Consider the following 16893-nt stretch of genomic DNA (forward strand, 5'->3'; position numbering starts at 1 on the left):
AGCTATATTTGCCTATTTTTTTTTCCAAGTAACTAGAACATGTTATCCAAGAAATGTGCACTATAAGTGTAACTTATGGATCCACTCCCCTCTCGCTCATCTGCTTAGATTGCCAGAGTCCTTTTATTGTTAACTGCAAAACCTTTCATACCTCCCTCCAGCACACCCATCAAGCCAATGCTTGAGAGCAAAAGCATTAAAATAGGTGCCTGTTTTTTATTTGTATTTGACTCGACTGCAAATTTGTCAGGATTAAGATTGCTTGCATGTCTTCTTATACCACTAGGTTCAGGGACAAGTCCACAGACATTCTCCTTACTTGCAGTTTATCTCCATCTTTGCAATACTATCTGTGTATTCCATCCCCTTGCTTTGCAGAAAGAGCAGAGACATTCCAGGGGAGATCTCACAGAGGCACAGGATCCCTGAGAGAAAGACTGTGAGAGACACCACAGTACAAGCCAACATCCCACAGAAGGGACAGAAGAGGAGAGCAGGTAAAGGTGGAGCATCTACCATCTGCAAGAAGAGAACTCACAGAACGGCAAATGAGAATGAGGGGAAAAAAGAACACTTGAAGGTTAAAAAGATCATAGGCATAGAAAATGAAAGAATAATTTAAAAAGAGAGAGAGAGAGAGAAAAAAAAAAGCAGGTAAGGGGACAAAGGAAAGGGAATAAAACTTTAGGTGGATGCAATGATTCTGAAGCAAAAATGTACCAACATAACAACAACCACAAAAAGAAAATTAGAAAGCATACTGGCATGTATTATTGAAGCCAGTTATTTCTGGTTTTCACTCCTGCATTACTTCACTGACGGAGCATCTCAGATCTCTTCCGCTACTCTTCACCCCGCAGGTCAGTAGGACAGTCACTTAACTGAAGAGCAGCAAGACTGCAAGACTTGCAGTCTTTCACTGAAGAAAAGCCTTGTACAGTTGAGGGACAGACCTGGATGTGAGAGCTATGTGAGGGAGCTGTCGTTCAAACAGAGCAATGAGGACCAGCAAGCCTGCCAGGTTCATCCTCAATGTCTCAGCTTTCAAGTTATAATAAAAACTCTTCTTGAGCCATAATACAATTCTGCTCTGATCCACCTCACTGACTTAGTCTTTCTATCTACCTTTCTGGTCTTCACCTGTCATTTTTCTCTCCTTTTCCTTCTAGCTAATCTGTGAATTGGAGAGTCTCCTTGCTGCCTGGCTTCTGCTAGACTTACTCTGCTCTATCTAAATTTCACAGTACTTAAATCACATCTGAAAAGAGTATTTCTTTAAACATACAGTTTTCTTCCCTTTCTAACTCAACACTGTGATTACATATTTATTTTTCCAAGCCTGTTGGAAGCCAATTAGGGAAAGAAACCCAACACCGTAAAGCTAGAAAACTAATGAAAATGGAGCTCTATTGAAGTTGGCTGACCCACAGGCTGGCTAAGAGTGCAGAATTAAAACCAACCCAATGGGCATCGCAACAGGGGGCTGTGCCTGGCAGCTGGGCAGGGAAGAGAAGCCTGTGTATGCAAAGGATGTCTGGCAATCAGAACATTCAACTCCTACATTTGCTTAGAATTTGGGACGACAACAGGGAAAAGAGGGTTACTTTTAGAGGGTAAGAAGTTTAAGGGCATGTGAGGTTTTGGAAGGACAAGACTAAGTCTTACCTTCATTCAATACCTTGTCATTCATTCAATACCTTGCAGCTGACCTCTCCCCTTAGCTCTTCATTTCATCCTTCATCTTTGTCACTCCTTCCTATTGTCACAAAAAGTCTGAAATCTGGCATAGGCTGCAGCCACCTATGGAACTCTACAAAACATCAGAAACAGACAGCCTTTTAAAACCTCATCTGCAAGGCAAAATAACCGCTCTGCAGTTATCTGACTCGTGCTTTTCACCACAGTGACTTATGTCAGAGTGACTAATGAAGCAATCATCTAGGAATAGCTCACACAGTATTTTAGCACTCTAATACAGTATGTGAATTTAAAACAAAAACAAAAAAACAAACTCCCAGGGCAAATTATTTAGGATTTTCACATTTGGGAGAGGGCGTAACCACTGTTTTTGCTGTCAATAGGGTTAATACTGAACACTTCTGGAACCTTATCCTAGTTCTGTGAACACACTAAAAGGGAAAAGAAGCTAGTGGCTCGAATCTGCTGTTACATCTTCCTTCTATCTTGTGCATGCCAATAGCCTGATACCACTACAGTAAATATTTGCAAATCAGGCAGCAAGAGCCAAGCTACTGACGTACTTGATTTCTAGGGTAGCTTCCTTCTCTTGGGATGTATGAGCAGTAAATGTCACTACAGCATTGCTAATTAAGTCTACAGTGTGCACCATGAATATCAAATGTACACCTATTACAGCATTTGGGCAATATGGTGACATGGTCTACAGATAACTTTGATAAGGTCAACTAAACAAACCAACTTTGAGTGCATAATCCTTTTCTAATCTTTCAATGGTAATATACAAAACATTACTTTTTCTTTCAAAATTTGTCTTATGTCTTATATACTCATCGCAGATTCTGAATAATTTCAGTCTTTATTAATCCACTTATCATCACCACTAGCATAAAATGTGATTATAGAGAAAGAAGATACATTTTGCCATACTTAACACTAAATTCTGCATTGTTCATCTATGATTGTGGGCAAAGGTTTCCACATCACCCTCACTGATTATATTTCTTTAGGCTCAGAAAGTTTTTCTTCCACTCAAGGCAAATCTTTCGGCTCTTCTCCTGTTAATACCCATGAGACTGGGAACGTGGTTCAGGTACCGAGTCTCCAGCAGCTCACTCTGTATCTTTATGGTTTGTATTGGGCCTACCTGAGTGGATAACAAGGGAGAGATGGAAGAAATGGTTGACTCTGCGCAAGGGGAAGCCATCTCAAGTCAATACACAGCCATTTTTTAACCAAACTTAGTTCTTTAACAATGTAACTTCCCAACCAAAATTATACCTTTTTTGAAGATAAGTAATACATATAAAATATAGAAAATTGAATTTCCAATTAAAATATTATTTTAGTAAATAAAACATCTTTACTGTCATTTTAATGAGCAGCTGGGTAGGAATATGGCTGCTGGCTAGGGCCAGCCCACTACATACAGTAGAGAATCTGAGACAAAACCTGCAAGAAACATTTGTTTTAATAGGAGGAAAGACACCGGGGAGTAGGTGATGAAAGTGAAAATTACCATACCTCAGTCTTACATTCTGATCTCAGTTACACTCTAGTTTTGCATTGAAGCAAATGAAGTTACCCCATATTAACATCAAAGCAATCTGAGAAAATTATCTGGTCCCCAGCTCTCAACATGAAGCAAATAAAGACCTGTTACCTAAGCCATGCTGAGGAGCTTATGCACACTTTCCCACTCAACTTGAGCAACAATATTCCCTAAGAGCACGTATAATTATTAGCTTGGATCTTGTTCAAATATGGAATTGTGCCATGGAAGGTACAATGATTTCTGTATAAACAGTAATTATTTCTAAGCAACAAGTTCAGGCATGAAAATAATCTTTGAAATTGCTAGATTGAGTGCTTTCTGAAGGGTGACTTGGAAATGGGACTGATTAAGTTCAAAAACTGACTGCAGAGAAAGCACTTAATTGCTCCATGATCAGGTGTTATTCCCTCTACCGTAACAAAAGCCACAGCAACTCTAGCCCCTCTCTGTCCCATCTTATTCTGGGTATCTAATCTAACCGTTCTTTTGTCTGCAACCAAGACAGACCACTTATCCTTACAGTACTCATTCTCTTTTTGTTCTATACAGTCTACCTTTGGGCCTGGCAGTGTTTGTATGCTTGAGAGTCTTGTAGTATAGAGGCTAACTGTTGCTGGTTTTATTTAACCAAATGCTGGTTTGGCATCTGATAGTATGGGAGTCATACAAGACATGCACAAAACTCAATGTCTGTAGTCAACCATTCAGATTTAAAGAGGTTCTGAAAAGTAGAGATCTATTTGGATGAGATATGGCAAGAGATGGCAGTAGATGGTAGCTCAGCTTCTCAGGTCATTGTTTTTTTTTGTGGGAAGATATCAGGCTGGGCAAATTTAGAGGAAAAAGAACTTTGATAACCTTATGAGATTTTTCTACACTTTCTATTGCAAATGTAAGCTATGCATCCAAGGTCTCTCTGCCTAGTACACTCTCATTTATAACAGGCAGCTTTAAACTTCCAGTTACTGCACATTCCTTCCTTCACTGTTTAATGTAGAAAGACCAAGTGCTTTAATTAATTCAGCAGCAAAGTTCTGGATATTGTATACAGTTCTCTGGTAGATGTCATACAGCTTGTTCCCAACTCAGCCAGCATTGCAAAGGTCTTGAGGCTGGCACAGTTAGGTTAGTACAAATTAAGATTCCCACATGTCTTTACAGATAACAGTGCTGTTTGCCCCCTGGTTGAAAAGAATGCTAGATACAACTCTGCATGTTAACTACTGGTCAATACTACGTAGCACAGCTTCATAATACTGAAATATGGGTTCAGTCATAGGTCTCCTGAGGGGCTATAAATAGCTGTGTGTGTTCTTACAGATGCACTCCAAGCACTTGCTAAGAAGAACATTGCTTCTTTTAGGGACATTGGCTTCTCTTGATTTCAGAATCTACTTGGACACAACAGTTGAAGTAACCTGTGCATGGAAAGAAAAGCAGGAAGCTCAGAGAAAGGGTTGCTGCAGCAGAGTGCACAGTCCAGTGTTGTACCTCTCTGTATCTTATTTCTGAAGCTTTTGATTTCTCATAATTTGGTCAGTTTTGCTAGAGGATCTTTATCCTCTGTTGCCTATTTATATCTTTACCACAAGAGAAACAGGCTATATTCCTGGAGCTGAAAAACTCCACAGAAATTCAAGCACAACCAAATCCAGGATAGGTGCAACCCATTCAGAAGACTACTAAAGAGAGAAATGGAGAGGAGGTCTTGACAGTAAAAGCATGAGAAAAACAGGAAGCTACCCAAAGACTTTCAAGGATCATTGGAGACACTCTTAGAGATTACGTAGAGGATATCATTCCAGAAGGACATATAAATCTTGTGAATGCTGTATCCTATTTGACAGTCCTGTGTTAAAACGTGGATGACTAAATTTAACCTCAAAACTTCCTAAAGCAGGTTGATGAGGACAATGAAAGAAAAAGAGCAGAAAAGCAGCTAGTGGAACAGGAAGACAGAAACACTTTTATCAGCTTTGCAATGTGCAGTTGTCACCTAAAGTGCAGGAACTACTGTGAACTCAGTTTTCTACCTATCCTTCATGTATGTATGTAGACTACACAGAAGATATACCCTTGCCTGCTATGTAACTCAAAAACATTTGCATTACCTTTAAGCAGACTAAAATCTATATATGCATGTAAGAGGGTGGGATGGATTTCCCAGTCCCAGATTCTACATGAGACTTGCACTCACCTCAGCAATGTCACTGGCATCTACTCTGTTAATAGCACAACTGTCTGGGGAACAGAGTCTTTGTTTTTGGAAAATTATAAAGTATCTCTATCTAGCCCAATGTTTCTTTATTTTAATTAAACTCTCATGCATATCTAGGCCTTGGAGGCTGAGTAGAGCTCCTATTAAGCAATATCACCATTTCAAAACAACTTCAGATTATATATTGGGTCTGTAGATGCTTCAAGTTCTTAGAACTGCATAAAGTTCTATTTTTTTATTTTTTTTTTTTAAATGATTACTTGGGAAGTGATTTGGGAGAAGATTTACGTAGAAGTCTGTCATGTTTTCCAGCCTACAGGAAGCGTGAGGATACATTACATGACTCTGAAGTCCTCCAGAACACATAAATGGTGTTTCAAGGGAAACTAGATTATAAACAATACATACCCATAACATCAGCTAATTTTAAATGCAATCAGCATTCTTCGTGCAAGAAATATGTCATAAAGAAACATATTTAAGAAATGAAAAACAGTTTGCAAATGTTACGTGAGCCTCTTAGATTAAAACTAATTCTACTCACAAATGAGAAATTAAATGCATACACTGCATACCAGGAATCAAACCTGTCCATGAACTGGGGGTATCTGACATTTCCATCTTCATCAAGGGGGATTCTGTCAAGTAGCAGCTCAAACTCTTCATCAGTAATCTCCACGCCAAACCTGAAACAAACAGCAGTTAGCAGCACTAGCTGGCGGAGTTCACATTTGGGTCAACAGTACCCACAATACCCTGAGCATATGGCTGCCATTAACTCTTTGTTACTGCTTCGGTCCTCAAGATCAAGAGCACCACGTGAATATCAGAGGTTAATCAGGGTTTTGATCGCCTCAGCTTTCTCAAAGAAAGAAATTCTACCCGAGAGTCCTGGCCTTGGTGAGGCACAGAAATAGAAATACTAGCATATTGAGCTGTGTGCAATTGTCCTCTATAAAAAAGTTATTCATTACACTAAAACACTGGTATTGCTTAAACTAGTTAACTCTGAAAGGCTTTTCATTTGGACTGTTTAGCATGAAAGTAAATGGAGAGAAAAACTGTCTTTTCGAGAAACAGCTTCTTAGTGCTTTTGGAAAGCATTTCATAATGGCTTTAAAGACATTTTGCATACAAATATTTAAAAGTGTCAGTGTTTATTCATCAGCAAGAAAGTGTTTTCACCTCCCCGGAACAATCAAAACATAATCCTTGAAATAGTGGCATAAACAGGAATGACTTAAGCAATAATAAAGAGCCAAGGCATCCATTCATCATTTTGCAAAGCTGATAAAAGTCAGCTGACTTATGGAGAGATACATCCTGGTTTTGGCAAGGCGGTGAAAGGGTACACAAAACATAGCATTTATTTCTTGTTTTGGTTTCATCGCCTTGCTTTCCCACTTTATGTAACCCAAGAAATCCTTCCGTTAGAGTGCCACAGCAGCTTCTTATGGGAGTTTCTGACTCCCAGGTTTGGAGCACGGCAAATGGCTTATTTATCCTGCTCTATCCTCGGCAAGTCTGACGAGGAGGGCAGATAGAGCTGCTTTTGCATCTGCCCTCAGCTGACTGTACTTATTTTACTGCCTTTCAACTTTGCTTGTCTACATTCATTATTCATTTACACACGTGCATTTATGGAAGCTTGTATTCTGCCAATAAAAATACACGTAACCAAAGTAAACGCACAACATTTTTTCCCTATGAAGAATAGAAAATCCAATTTGGCTGGGGAGTTTCAGTAAGAACAGATTCTCAGGAATCCATAACTGTTCTGGGGCTAAAGAACATTGCACGGGTGCACTGAAGATTAGCTACTTGAACATGTAATCAATGGACAAAATCTTCTGTTTATTGCTATCTCCTAATCTGCCTATCTATCATTTGCCTCAAGGGATGACATGCCAGAAAGGATTAAGGGCTGTATATTAGGCATAAGCAGTTGAGAAGCTATGCTGAGAATCAATGTGTAAACTGGCCACCTTGCAGGTCTGCAACTAAAACAGATGGATTGACCACTGCTCATTACTTTATCACTTCTTTGTGTATAGTCATATTCACAAAGAAATATAGGTAGGTTCCACATAAAATAACACACGAGATCCAAGGAGGAACAAGAGCAGCACTTCATACAACATTTGTGATTTTGTGTAGAGCAAGAATGTGTCTGGGGGAAAAAAGTGCATTTTTTATATTCCACACAGTATCTTCAAATGGGCGAGACAGTGGCAAATTCACTACCTGTTCAAAAAGCAAAACTAACTTTTTGAACACTGTAACGTTCTGGAATTAAAAACAAGAATTGCTGGGGCCTAAAATGCAGTCAAAAAGATCTGAGAAATGGGTCTTACCCACTTTGTCCTCGTTTACAGTAAAACTATCAAAGAAAGGCCCCACTTCTGTCAACTTCATCTGCCTTGTACAAGAGCTTTTGTAAACCCTAGAGGCAGAAATTCACACACAGATCACTCCAGTTCCTTTAGCTGCAAATAAAGAACTTCTCAATAACTAGTTAGGACGGCCTCTCTCTGGATGCTGGCTAATATTGTTATTTTTTTGTCATTTCTCCCAATAACCAAATGAAAAAACAACCAAACAAACAAACAACTTGATAGGAAAATGGGTAGTGAATTTCTTGGGACTGAACCTTTGTCATGACCCTCTACTGAGAATATTTCTCACTTCTATGGGTTCAGTAGAGCTCTGGATAATTGCTCATTTGATTTCACTTAGAGAGGCTGATAGCCTGAGCTAGATAAGATTTCAGTAACATGGAATGAACCACACCACTGTGCCTATTGCAGTGAGGGCTTCTAATCATTTCTTTCGTAAGAATGTCTCAACATGTTCTCCATATCAAGATATACACAGAGAGGACTGGAGAAAAGGCTTGGCTAGGCTTAATGCTCAAGAAAGCTACTGAACTGTCAGCTGTCGGGATGGATTCTTTTACACTCATGGAGCCACTGCGTAAACACCAGGTATACTACCAACAGTCTACAAGTATATTTTATAAGAAAAATGCCAATAGAATTTAATGAACTCAATAATAATGACATTTCTACCAGGAGGATGGGCAAGAATCATGCTCTCATGGATGCTTTGCTGCTTATCTTTGGTATTACTTAACAACCTTCACACTGTTCTGATTGCAGCACTGCTGGTCACACACAACTCCTCCTTGAACCTAGCTGGGGAAAAACAGCTGTCTGGAAAGAGCTCAGTGATCTCTGGGCACCACAGTCTCTCTTAGATGTCAAAGCCATGTCAATGTTGAGGGACTCCAAGTTCCTCAGACACATTTAGGGAGATGGGAGCTGATCCTGAAGCTCTGGTCTAAAAGTATGCCTGTGTACATCCTGTGAATCCTACTGAAACAAAGTGGGAATCAATACAGGGTTCCAGAGGGTGCCTCTTTCCCACTTATTGTATCCAAAAAATCAGAAAATACATTGACTGATCTAAAAGAGTAAAGCTGGGGGAAGGGAGGTACAACGCTGCACCAACTTTGCATACTGACATTTTCTCCATTATTAAAATTCCAAAGACCTATTTTACATTACTGATCTCAGGATTTCTGGAAGCATGCTGTGACTACATTACATCCAACGTGCTCACTGATGTGGAAACAGAAAAAGCATTGAATGAAGAGAGTGTATGGCCTATACCATTTGTTATCCCAAACACTGATATTATACTTTTCATTCTGGACTTCCCTTCAAGCTTTACAAACATATCCAAGATATACAAAAGCAGTAAACAGGAGGATCAAGTGCGCCAGCATGCAAATGCAGCCACCTGAAACTAAGCAATGATTTAACCAAACAGCAACAGCACACAACAGACGAATCACTGAGTTCTCTAGGGCACATTTTCAAAGGCAGGTGCAATGGGCAGGACTTGAGAAAAAGATATCTATTAACTGGAGGGCTAAGCCTATTTAGACAGAAGCTGATGCAAAATGCAAGGGACTGGTTAACATTGAGGTTGAGAGAAAATGCTTTGGCAGGAAGCCCAGAATGCTGGCAAAGGGAGCACCTGCAAAAAAAAGCCACATGTGGTTTGTTGTACCAATACCTACATTTGCACATACAGACTGGGAAACTCTTACTTCCATTTTATCATACGTTTAACATCTGCAGTATCCTCAAATTAAGGCATCTCACACCTTAAATCAAAGGAACAGAGAGGTAGATAAGGTACATTGGGAAATTCAACAAGTATTTCAGTGAGTTGTCAAAGTACCATTTAATCGTCTATAAAAACACCATTCCTGGATACCAAGGTAACAGCAAGTTTTAGAGAGGTCATTAGGGGAAGATAGAAGGCACAAACCTTAGTAAGCAGGCAATTGGGAAGAAGTATAGAAAGCAGAGAGAAAGAACTTGCTTAGCATCAAGACTAGCATGCTCCAGCAGAGATGGCATAGCAAATAAGATAGTAAACCAGGTCAGAAGAATAGGTGAGCCTAAAACCATTTGAGGTAAGAGGCATTGATAATGATCCAGTTTTACAGAGAAATAAGAGGGAGGAATTTTCCAACAGGATATGATATAGCTTGAAAAATAAGGGAACTACTCAGCAATGTGACCTCAGATCTGTTCAGGGAACAAAGCAAGGCAAGGTATATGCAATTCGTGAGAAAAAACAGGCAGTTGTTAGGTGCACAGCCATTACATATGAGTGGGAGCCCACCAAGTTGATGGATTTGAGAGTGCTGGTTGATGAAACACTAAACATGAGCCAGCAGTGTGCACTTGCAGCCCAGGACAACAGCATCGCAGTCTGCATCAAAAGAGAAGCAGCCAGCAGGGAGAGGGAGAGGACTGCACCTCACTACTCTGCCCTTGTGAGGCCCCGCCTGGAGTACTGAGTCCAGATCTGGGGCCCTCAATACAGGAATGATGTGAAGCTGCTGGAGCGGGTCCAGAGGAGGGTCACAGGGATGATCAGAGGGCTGGAGCACCTCTCCTATGAAGACACTCTGATGGAGTTAGACTTGATCTTTGATTCTATGATTTTTAAAAGACATAGACCTGATCTCAGTGAGCTCATTTCCACTTGCCAATGTGCAATGTTCCACATGAAAATAGAGGAGTGTTCCACCTTATCTGTCCATACAGACCTGTATGTTTTGCATCAGTTAACACACATAACTTTTTCACCTTCATATATTGAAGACTATAGCAACTCCAGCTGAACAACATAAACACCCTGCTTCTTAGCACCACTATGCAAGTTTCATTCAATTAAACTTATTAGGGTTACCATAAAATGATGTGAAAGAGCGAAAATTTGACACACTAACTCCTACAAATGCTGTCTGAATCTGCCACCTGAAGCAAACTGCATGTCCAAACTATTTTAAGCCAGATTCCAAGGTCAGCACTTAAGCCAGTCTTCTCTTTGCTATTTACTTCAAGGACTGACTGAGTAGCTGAGAATTTGGCACAGCAAGTGTGGCACGTGCATGAGGGGCAGAGATTTCTTTAACAAATTCATCAGCATTGGCTTATAGTTTAATTGCAGTTAATGCACAGCTTTTCCTTATTATCTTATTCAGCTGAGCTTTGAGGAATTCAATTAAGATATCTATTGTACTGCAGAAAAAAAACCCAAAACTGTACGGCAGTGCTGTCAAGGGGTCATGATACAATTAGAGTTCTATCCAACACTCCAGCCGCTCCTCACTCCAACCAAGCTTTTGACAAGCTCAATGAGGCATTTTCTACACTGAAAACAAATCAGTGCTGAATACAGCCTGTTCGCTGCTTCCTTTATTCCAAGTGTGCCCTGCCATCTAGCGGCAAGGACATTCCAAAAATACCATCTTGAATACCATCTTGTTTTTCTCAGAAGGCAAACCTTGTATGGAAAACTTTCCTCGTCCTAATGTACACGCTTCAGATTTAACTGCAAATCAGTTGAAAAATACCACAAAGAAAAAACGGAACCTGCCTAACCCATATTATGCTGAAATGCATAATCCACGAGCAACTTCTATATGTAGTTTTGCAAAAAGTTAAGCCCCTTTTTCTTGTTAACTGTCAAAGAGAAATTCATGCATTGTAGCTCGAGAGAACCAAACCTTTGCATTCTTTTTCCATATACAGTTTTCTCTACCTAGTTGCTCTAAAGCTAAAGAGTTTCAGACCATACAGTGACAGCAGTTATTCAGAAGGAAATATGAGGAGGTAGAAGAGATTCATGAAGGGTATATAAGAATGAAGTACAGCCACAGCATAAGAACTACCCAGCTAAGCCAAAATTGACATGTCTATTCCAGTAATGTCACTTCTGTCATTTTCCCTCACCCAAGCCAGACATTCTCATGCTTGTGCCAGCATAACAGCTTCAACTCACTATAGGGGACATGCTGGAAACTTACTTGCTTTTGGCAGGCTGCACAATTGCTGGTGCTTACTTGAGAGGAGACGGGACACACATGACTGTAAGGGAGAGTGAGCTAAGAGCTGCAATTGAGTCATCAGTCTCTTTGTGCTAACTATGAAACTGCATCTTCAATTTCTTATCTACTATGCATTAATGTCAAACAGCTCTGTTGTACTGGATCTGGCTGAATAGTACTTGTACAGCATCAACATTTTTGCTTACCCTGCCCCACTCCAGCAAGTAGGCTTGGAGGAACAAGAAGCTGGGAAAGGACACAAGCAGGACAGCTGACTAACTGGCAGAAGAGATTTCCCATCCCATGTAACGTCATTCTCAGCATTAACAGGTGGAGTACAGTGTCTCTCAAGGTAGCCACTGTAGCTGCTGCTCAAGAGACTGGCTAGTCATCAGTGGGAGGTGGTGAGCAATTGCCTTACATCGCTTTCTATATTTCCTCTTTCCTTCTCTTATTAAACTATTAGTCTTGACCCATGGGTTTTCTTGCTTTTATTCTTCCTACTCTCTATCCTGTCCAACACGGTGAGGAGTGAGTGACTGACTGCATGTTTTGCTTTTGAAGTTAAAAGTTCTACCTCCCCACTGATAGATAGTACTAAATAAAGAAAATCATTCCTACCTGCACTCGTTTGCTATCTGAAATTCCCAATGACTAATCCCTTTCTCTTCAACTTGTTGATTTTTCTGAGACAAATGTAGAAAAGACAAAACTATACTAAGAAAGCACAATTTCATACTCATTGAAAGCAAATGACCCCCAAGACGTTAAAAGGATTGACCTACATTAAACCAGAGATAGCATCACTTGGCAAAAAGGCCCAGCTCTGTTTCAAATATCCTGCCTACCCTACATGGTAAAGGGAAAAGTGCCTCCTTTCCCCTTCCCAGTACACAGCTCCAGCCCATAGAATACTCCAATTGCACTGCATTAAACAGCATAAGACTAAATGGAGTTTTCAAAAATATCACTTTCTATAAACAATACATTGGAGATCTCTCATATAACACAGCACAGCAACAAATCATTTGGGATGCTTCACTGACATATTTTGAACTAAACAATTGCTTATGAACCAGTTCTCTGTGACTTGCTCCAGAATCAAGACTATTACATTGTGAAAGCTCTCCAGATCACAGTTATCACCAGTAAGTATATAGCATCATATCCACACATTTTTTTATGCTTGTGTTGCCACATCACAACTGCAAGGCAGCCGCAGAATTTTGCAAAGAGGACAGGCATCATCCTGGGGTCCAGTGGCTCTGTGACCCATGATGTCCACTGTTTTTCAGTCTTGGGGGTAGAATTAGGCAGTGAATAGAGAATGCCAGACACCCACAGCTGAAGGTTAACCAAATGTCAAGGTTTCCAAGTTGCCAGGGAGTGTCTTCCTCAAGGGACATTACCACCTGGCTCTTCAACGCATTGACCTATCAGCTTCATGTGCACTGGTGATAGACAGGGACTGAGGAGCCTCTCCACTGACCACTATGCTTGTTGTTTGTCTGTTCCTTTAAGGTTTGTTTGTTCCCACGTGCTCTCAATGCTCACTAATGGATGATAACCCGTAGAGCAACTCATAGTAACAAAACAAAAACAAAAAAGAAAGGGAAAGTGAAAGAGTATTATCTTTGGAAAAGGATCTCTTTCTTCTATCAGGTGAATTTCCTTTGATTTGAGCTTCACCAACAGTTTATATTCACAGATGGTTCTCAAATTATACACAATAAACGTGATTAGACAGACACTTACCAGGGTGTAGCCAAGTGGAATGAAATCAGACTGAAACAACTTTGCCAAGCTGGCTTTGATTGCAGTCACAGCAGATGATGTACTGATTCTCCCATCCCTGTGAAATCTAAGAAGGAAAACACAAGGCACGATCAGAGTTTACCCATTTTTTTTTTTTTCCAACCAATATTTTCAGTTACTGAGACTACACATAAAACATATTTTTTTCATCTTCCTTTCTTCTTTGCTACTGTAGATATGGTAGAAGCAAATACACATCAAACAAAAAACCTGGCATGTGTGAAGATTATGATCACTGCTCTAGTCAACCAGATCCCCCTGCCATCCTGGCTGAAGAGCAAATATTATTTGTGAATCAGCATCTCAGCCAGCCAATGGTTTAGGGTCTCCCCTCCCTCTTCTGCTTTTGGAATCTGGCAAATGTGGCTAAATGGTCCCAAAACTGAAGAGCAAATGAAGCAGAAAGTTAAACAGGGTCTTTAACTGGTTCAGTATCTTTGACCAGATGGGTCAAGAGTTGGGGCCTGGTTATTGTTTACAACACAAAGACAAAAGGCCTTGCGTTTACAGGCTATTTGAAGTTGCAAGCCTATAGAAAAAGGATTCCTCAACTGAAATCAAAATATTAGCTCCTGAAGGCAGAGGCAGCCAGTAATGAGCCTCACACCTCCACTATTACAACCACTTCTACTTCCAAAAATCATTAATTGACTCTCGCTTATTTTGACAGAAGGTTTGATTCGTTTCAATATCCATGACTTGGCTGCATAAACCACAAACCTCTGCACACTGTAAAAACAACCTGTCAAGTTGCTTAGAAGACTGATGTTACTAATCACTGTACAACACCAGTTGTGTCACGGTTATGGATCAGTTCTGCTTTTATTTAGTGCCTTTACCATCAGGGACAGAATGCAGAATACACCTACAATTTTCTAGTTTTTGGAACCAGACAGAAAGTGAGAAGTTTTATTTCCTCTTTGAAAGGGGACCATCGCTTGTATTTCTCAAGCAATGCTGAGAGTTGAGCTTCTTTAGCTAAATAAAAAAGAACCATCAACAACAGAGTCTGGACAGTATGTCTGCTTTCAATAGCTGCCATGCCTATCTGCATTTGTGCAAGGGTTTGGAGCCACCTATGTGCCAGGTCTGGCAAGGCTGCATTACATTAGGACTAGGAAGTGCTTCTTGATGGGATTTCCCTCCAGTTCAGATGGAAATATCAGATTGCGTTCATTTTGCTTTGGTTTACAAATTAGCTATGGGAGAAAAGTTCCAGACAATTCTCTGCAACCTTTATTCAAAAAAGAGTGACCTTGAATGATTCTAGCTTTCTATGTAACTTTATCTCAAGTGCTTGTGAGAAATTCAGAGATTCCATGTAAAAATAAGAAAAACAGCAGATACAAGAACCTGACTTACCAGTAGAAAAGTTTTCCTCTGTATTTCCCCTGTGCACTAAAATACAAACAAGCATCCCACGATGCATGATTTCTGGGAAACAAGATCAGCCACGAGGACTCTATCTGCTAAAAAAAGGAGTAATATTATTAGCCATATTCTGTTCCTACAAACTTGAACTGCTAGTGAAGAGATGCAGGCACATCCTGCTGAACCACCATATGAAACAAGGGGATGAAATACTTTACATATTCACATGTGGCTTTACTAATGTTTGCCTGAATTTCAGCATAGATTTGTATGCGCTTTTTTGAATTCCAACAACAGAGGGCAGCACCATAACCTGTTTCGGCTTGACACCAGCCTCAGAAATAAGTCCCTCTGCCGTTTATCACAAAGGTTATTTTAGGATACTCCTCTGACATTGGGCACAGGCCCAGCAGTTAGAGGCACTGTCTACTTAGTAGGTATCTCCGGCTTCCCAAGTCACCCCAGCTATGGAAGGCCATGTATCCTGGCGCTATCCCAGCCTGACCTATTCAGGGGAAAAACAATCCTGCTTCAGAAGGCCAATGCTAAAATAAACCCATGCTTGCTGGAGAGCAGAGGGGAGGCAAGGAAAAGCAGCCTATGCAAATGCATGCTTCACATCCTCTGCTGTAAGAGACCTCCTGCCACCCCTATTACTACTGGCTGAAGCTAGGAACAGCCTCCCCTGCTGAGCAGTGCCCAGTAGGAGAAAGTGCACAGCTTTAGGTTAGTTTTCCCCTAAGCTGCACCAAGATGATCTCTGCTGCTCGCTGGAAATGAGGGTGTTGTAGAAATGGAAGAGAAAGGGGAGGATGTAAAGAGAGATCTACTTAGGACACTTTGACAGCATACACTCATTCATACTTATAATACAACTGTACATGCTAGAGACATTAATTCCAAACAATACATCAACATTTAAGAGTCTATAATAATAAATATTAATGTAATCAGTATTTATTTCTCCCAACTTATGAGCAAATACTGAAAAGTCTTATTTTTCCTTTGAAGCAGAGGTAGATAGTGCTTTTCTTGTGCTCCTGCACTAGATGTATTCCCAAGAAGCACTACCCAAGCAATGAGTGAAACCCAGATTGTTTTTATCATGCTGAGGCAGCATGCCACATCATCTATTTCCCGACTTCTGCTTCCACCCCCATCATTTTTTTCCCTCTCATATCCTGCACACCAGCTCAGTTTGGCAAATTGAAATCCAAAGGAATTTTTTGAGTTGGGACTCAAATTGCATCTTTCCCAGAGTGAGCTCTGAAGCAGTAAAATCCTCCACAAACAGCTTGGACACCACTTGCTATTTAAAATTGGTCTCAGACATCTCCTTTGAAGGTAGCTTTTGTCTAGTTCAAACACGAAGCTTTGGGTTAGACTCATAAGCCACTGACAGGTCCTACATTACCCAATGCAAAGACATAGTAGCACTTCCTAACTATCTGGCCCATGGAGACATGCAGAAGCTACTTAATTCCTTTGCAGACTCTTTCAGTTGTGTATCAACCAATCCAACCATCATGACTGCCCAAAGCTCTGTGGCTGTCTAGATCAAACCATACAAGAGGCAGCAGTGTCACAAACTGCTGCATAGAATTCTTCAGCCTGACAAGGGTCTGCTGTGCAATTTCAGCTTGTTACAGAACAGCAGTGGAAACATCTTCACTCACCTGTATTCCCTGCAGTGACACGGACACTTAAAGCATGAAATCAACTTTGCAACAGTCATCTACGCAGTACCTACCCCTTACATCTCTCTCTGCTTTGCCTAGGTCGTTTCTGATAGGTGTTAGAATAATTCCTTCCACTCAGGATATC

The 16893-nt window shown here is 40.5% G+C and overlaps 1 long non-coding RNA gene across 6 annotated transcripts in view; it reads right to left on the minus strand.

Moving 5' to 3' along the window:
• Positions 1-16893, minus strand: part of LOC140251726 (uncharacterized) — a 31896-nt gene that overhangs the window by 12618 nt on the left and 2385 nt on the right. For 2 of the 6 annotated variants that reach the window (XR_011903461.1, XR_011903466.1), the window contains exons 2-8: positions 15061-15167; positions 13639-13744; positions 6047-6157; positions 2629-2845; positions 1666-1810; positions 762-953; positions 320-425 (exon numbers count right to left, since the gene is read on the minus strand). This is a non-coding gene — a long non-coding RNA (uncharacterized lncRNA). Of the gene's footprint in view, positions 1-319; positions 426-761; positions 954-1665; positions 1811-2628; positions 2846-4571; positions 4672-6046; positions 6158-13638; positions 13745-15060; positions 15168-16893 lie in introns of all 6 variants that reach the window. The other 4 variants (XR_011903464.1, XR_011903463.1, XR_011903462.1 and 1 more) reach the window with 4 other exon arrangements.

This window comes from Excalfactoria chinensis, chromosome 4, assembly GCF_039878825.1.
Source record: "Excalfactoria chinensis isolate bCotChi1 chromosome 4, bCotChi1.hap2, whole genome shotgun sequence".
NCBI lineage: Eukaryota > Metazoa > Chordata > Aves > Galliformes > Phasianidae > Excalfactoria > Excalfactoria chinensis.